At 45.0% G+C, this 4,842-nt stretch overlaps 1 long non-coding RNA gene across 1 annotated transcript; it reads left to right on the forward strand.

Annotated features, from left to right (window-relative positions):
• The first annotated feature begins 361 nt into the window (after nt 1-361).
• Nucleotides 362-2,512, forward strand: LOC146177750 (uncharacterized). The gene is made up of 3 exons (XR_014701084.1): nt 362-786; nt 1,535-1,638; nt 2,346-2,512. It is a non-coding gene; the product is annotated as an uncharacterized LOC146177750 (long non-coding RNA).
• The last annotated feature ends 2,330 nt before the right edge of the window (nt 2,513-4,842 follow it).

The raw sequence follows: 4,842 nt of genomic DNA on the forward strand, positions 1-4,842 counted from the left end.
GAGGGAGAAAAGTGAGTTTTTTGTCAAAAGTAATGCCCAAGAATTTATGGTTATTGTTTATGGGCAATTTGATTTCATTTAGGTGTAAGGTAGGATTGGGCTGTATGCCTCGTTTGAGCGAGAACATAACTGCCACTGTCTTCTGCGGGGAAAATTTAAACCCATTTTCACTGGCCCATTTTGTTAGCTTATTTATTGTTAATTGGATCTGTCTCTCACATGTGGACATGTTGCATGACGTGTAGGCTATTTGAAGGTCGTCCACATAGAGTGAATACATTATGGAATTTGGTATTACTTTACTGATCGAATTCATTTTTACCACGAAAAGTGTGGTGCTTAAAATGCATCCTTGGGGCACACCATTCTCCTGCAGGAAGGTTCTTGATAAAGTGGTCCCAAGACGTACTTGAAACGACCGATGTGAGAAAAAGTCACTTAAAACCTTTAGCATTCTGCCACATATGCCTAGATCTGCTAGGTCGCGCAATATCCCATACCTCCAAGCCGTATCATATGCTTTCTCAAGGTCAAAGAAAACGGCAAGGCAATGCTGTCGGTGTATAAAAGCCTCTCTGATAGTGTTTTCAAGACGTACGAGATGGTCAGTTGTTGAGCATCCTTTTTTAAAACCGCACTGATGAATGTTTAAAAGTTGATGAGATTCTAAAACAAAAGTTAGTCTGATGTTTAAAACACTTTCAAATGATTTTGCTAAACAGCTGGTGAGAGCAATGGGCCTATAACTACCAGGAGATGTCGGCTCCTTTCCGGGTTTTAAAAAAGGTATGACAACAGCTTTTTTCCACGCCTCTGGCAATTTTCCTAGGACCCATATTTTGTTAAAAAAATTTAATAGTGCCTCTATGGCAGGTTCGGATAAGTGGGCGAGCATTTTGTAGTGAATTTGGTCAGGACCAGGTGCAGTTTGTTTACCGGCAGCTAGGACATTTTTTATTTCTTGTAGTGTAATCAAGCTATTATAGGGTTCTTTTGTACCACTACTTGTAGGGAGTTTTTGTTTCTCTGCTGTGTTTTTGTGTTTTAGGAATGTTTTAGTGTAGTGTGATGAACTGGAAACTTCAGAAAAGTATTCACCTAAAATGTCGGCCTGTTCTTGTATAGTTGTCTGTACTCCGGGGGCTGTTAGAAGGGGAATGGTAAATGGAGAGTAGCTGCCATTTAGCTTTCTAACCTGTTCCCACATTTGTTTTGTTGTTGTTGAGCTATTTATAGAAGTTACATAGTTTTGCCAGGAGGCTTTTTCGGCGTGGCGGCGGATGTAGCGGGCTTTTGCTCTTGCTTTTTTAAACTTGACGAAATTGTCCTGTGTTGGGTATCTGCGAAAAATTCCCCATGCTTTGTTTTGTTCTTTTTTTGCTTGTTTACATTCTTTTGAATACCAGGTTTTGTGATTTTGTTTCACCACTCCTGAGGACTGAGGAATTGCTATATGTGCTGCAGTAAGGATACAATTTGTGTAAGCATCGTTTAGTTCATCTATATTATATTTATCTAGAGTAATTTTTTCTAGGCTGGCCTTCTCTCGGAACAGTGCCCAATCGGCTAAATGCAGCTTCCAGCGTCGCGGCTTGGATGGGATGATTTGTGGTGAAGATGTTAAGCTGATTAGTATAGGTAAGTGATCACTTCCGTGTGGATTATCTAAAACGTCCCATTTAAAATCTGTAAAAATTGATGGTGAGCTGAGGGATAAATCAATACAGCTCATTTTGCCTGAACTAGATGAACAGTAGGTTGGTTTTCCGGTGTTAAGAAGACAGATATTATTACATAGTATACCATCCTCGATGATTTCGCCTCTCGTATCTGTTTTTCTACTGCCCCAAAGGATGGAATGTGCATTAAAATCTCCTACTATTAAAAATGACTCTGGAAGCTGCTTTAAAAGGTCTTCTAATTCATAACTACTAAATTTAAGGTGCGGCTCTAAGTATATGCAGCACACAGTTATAGTTTTAAAAGCCTGTAAGGTTACCGCTATAGCTTCAAACTTAGTTTTTAGTTTGTATTCTCGAACTGCTATTCCATTTTTTACTACTATGGCAACGCCACCTGAGAACCTGAGAGCTTGCTCTCGGTCGCGACGGAAGACTGTATAGTATTTGAGTATGTTCTTATGTTTGGGACCTAAATTTGTCTCTTGCAAACACAAGGCTAGTGGTGAGTGAGTGGCCAATAAGTGTTTTATGTCATTTATATTAGTTAAAAGTCCTCTGCAGTTCCATTGTAAGAAAGCCATTTTGTATTAAATGAGTAGAGCAAGTTAAGTTTTGTTTTCAGGCCCTCTGATTCGGGGCTTTTCTCGTTTTTGTCTATCCAAGGAGCTGTGCCGTCCGTCTGACGTCGACGGCACAGGACTGCCTTGGCTTGTGTCCATCGCGTCTTCTGACACGCTGGACGCCCGTGCGGACCGCACAGGTGCGTTTGTATTTCCCCTCACCGCATGGTGGGAGGCCTTGAGGCCGGCTGACCTGGGGGTCTGCGCAGCCTGTTTTTTTGGTGGTGGTGCAGCGCTGGCCGCAGCCACCAAGGGCACGGATGGCCCTGCTCCCGGTTCACTGTGTGAAACCTGGGCAGGTGCCAGAGTCTGTTGTGGCTCAGTGCCCTGTTGTGCCACAACAGAATAGGCCGGTTTTTTTGACAGAACACGATTTCGTGCTTCCCGGAAAGTTATGTTTTCTTTGACCTTGATGGTAATGATTTCCTTTTCCTGTTTCCATATTGGGCATGTGCGTGAATAGGCAGGATGACTACCCTCACAGTTGGCACACAAGTGTGTCTGAACCTCACATTTTTGGGAATCGTGTTCATGGGAAGCACATTTTGCGCATCTCGGCTGGCCACGGCAGGTCTGGGAGCCGTGACCATAGCGTTGGCACTTGAAACAGCGGCGAGGATTTGGAATATATTTCCTGAGTTGAAGTTTCACATAACCTATTTCGACTGATTCGGGGAGGATACTTTGTGCAAATGTCAGGACAAGGTGCTTGGTCGGAATCTCTTTGTCATCGCGCCTCATTTTTATTCTGTAAACATCTGTTACGTTTTGGTCTCTGAGGCCTTCTAGAAGTTCCTCTTCGGTTAAGGATCTGAGGTCATCGTCAGAGATAACTCCGCGGACAGTGTTCAGAGAACGGTGTGGACTGATGGTCACTGGGATTTCTCCAAAAGACTTTAATGTGGACAGTTTTTCATGTTGATGGTTATAGAAGATTTCCAACAGAAGGTCTCCGTTCGGAAGTTTCTTTACGTTGTAACCCTGACCTATTACTTCTGTCAGTGTCTTGGTCACTATGAAAGGTGAGATTTGTCTAGCCGTTTTCTCAGCGTTGTCACTGTGTACTACATGAAATCGTGGGAACCTGTTTAGGTTTTTCAGAAAGAATTTAGAGGTTTCGTCGGTGCGACCCCTTTTTCGGGATCGATCATGTGAGAGTAAAGAAGCCATAAAATAATGTTGACGTTCGGCCAGGGTGGCGGCCGCCCACCACCGAGCCCAACAAGGGGACGGGACGGGAGCTTCCGAGAAAGTCCAGCCCACGCCAGCCTTACACCCTGACTATAACCAAATATGGCATAACACAGGGTGGTTAGCCACACAAGGTTAACCCTTGCCGCCTGGAAAATGAAAAATCCAAGAAAAGAGGAGGAGACAGGAAAGTTGTAAGCAAGAGGACAGGAAAGCAAAAGATGGAGGGGAGGACAGGAAAAGGCGACTGCCGATTTCCCACGGTCGGGTCAGGCCGGAGGTGCCGTCTGTGGGAAGCGTGGGCCAAAGTGGTGTGTTGCCTCCGCCGAGGGGCCTTAAAGGTCCAAACACTCGGCATCGGCTCAACCACCAGGATCCCCTTTTCCCCAGACACGGCGATGCCACGCACGGCTAAGCGTGGGTGCTCGGGGTCCGTGGTGTCGCACAGTACACGCAAACATCTGCTTTAGCAGATGCCCCCTGCGGGGGAAAATAATGGTTAGTCAGAAGAAAAGGCTTATGACTGCACGTCGAACGAGTGGAAAAGAGAAATAATTACAGCTTTCCGTCTGAAGCGACAACAACATGGTAAGAATTATTTCTTTCATCGCAAAGAGCGTACTCGAAGAACAATGATTCTACTAACCAGCGCTGTCATTGAATTGCACTTTAAGATTGATCCGGTCGGCGGCTTGTTGCCTACCTTTTCTAACAAGCTTCAAGGTGTAGCCATTGGCTTTGCTAGCTTGCCGTACGTTGAGAAAGAGACAGCCATCGATGGTTTCGAGCTCCAAAAAGCTCCGCGAAACTTCAGTGGCGCCGGAGGAACATCAACTCTGTTGATCAACGCGTGACTTATGTTCTGCTAGGGTGTCTTCTATGGCAAAAGGCGGACACGACACACGGCATGAACCGATGATTGTAGCGGCTTGCAGATGAAGGGAGCATATATTTCTATATGCGTGTAGCGGGCGCTTCAAATTATGCACCGAAGAACTTTCTTATCGCAGCCGTTTGTTTGTATGCTCCGGCACATTATAAAGTTCACTCGCTTTTCTCAAAATGAATTGTTTGCGAAGGCTCGTCTGGCAAGACAGTGGTTTTTATGTCATTTCTGTTTGGCAGGGTTATGTCGTCGTTATCTCGTTCTGTGTGCGGGCAGTCCAAGTCGTCTAGCGTCACCTTGCCAAGTCTGCCACGTCTGCCACGTCCCTCACTGACCGCCCTTAAAAAAAGCGAGGGCATGCATAACCAATCGAAAATGAGAGAAAGTGAGAGAAGCTTGCGACGGAAAGTTGCCGCCTGGTTATAGAGAGTGTTGCATAACAAAAAAAAAAAAAACTGTTGCG

Source organism: Amblyomma maculatum, chromosome 10 (genome assembly GCF_055883805.1).
Source record: "Amblyomma maculatum isolate TAMU_Amacu chromosome 10, ASM5588380v1, whole genome shotgun sequence".
NCBI classification, from domain to species: domain Eukaryota; kingdom Metazoa; phylum Arthropoda; class Arachnida; order Ixodida; family Ixodidae; genus Amblyomma; species Amblyomma maculatum.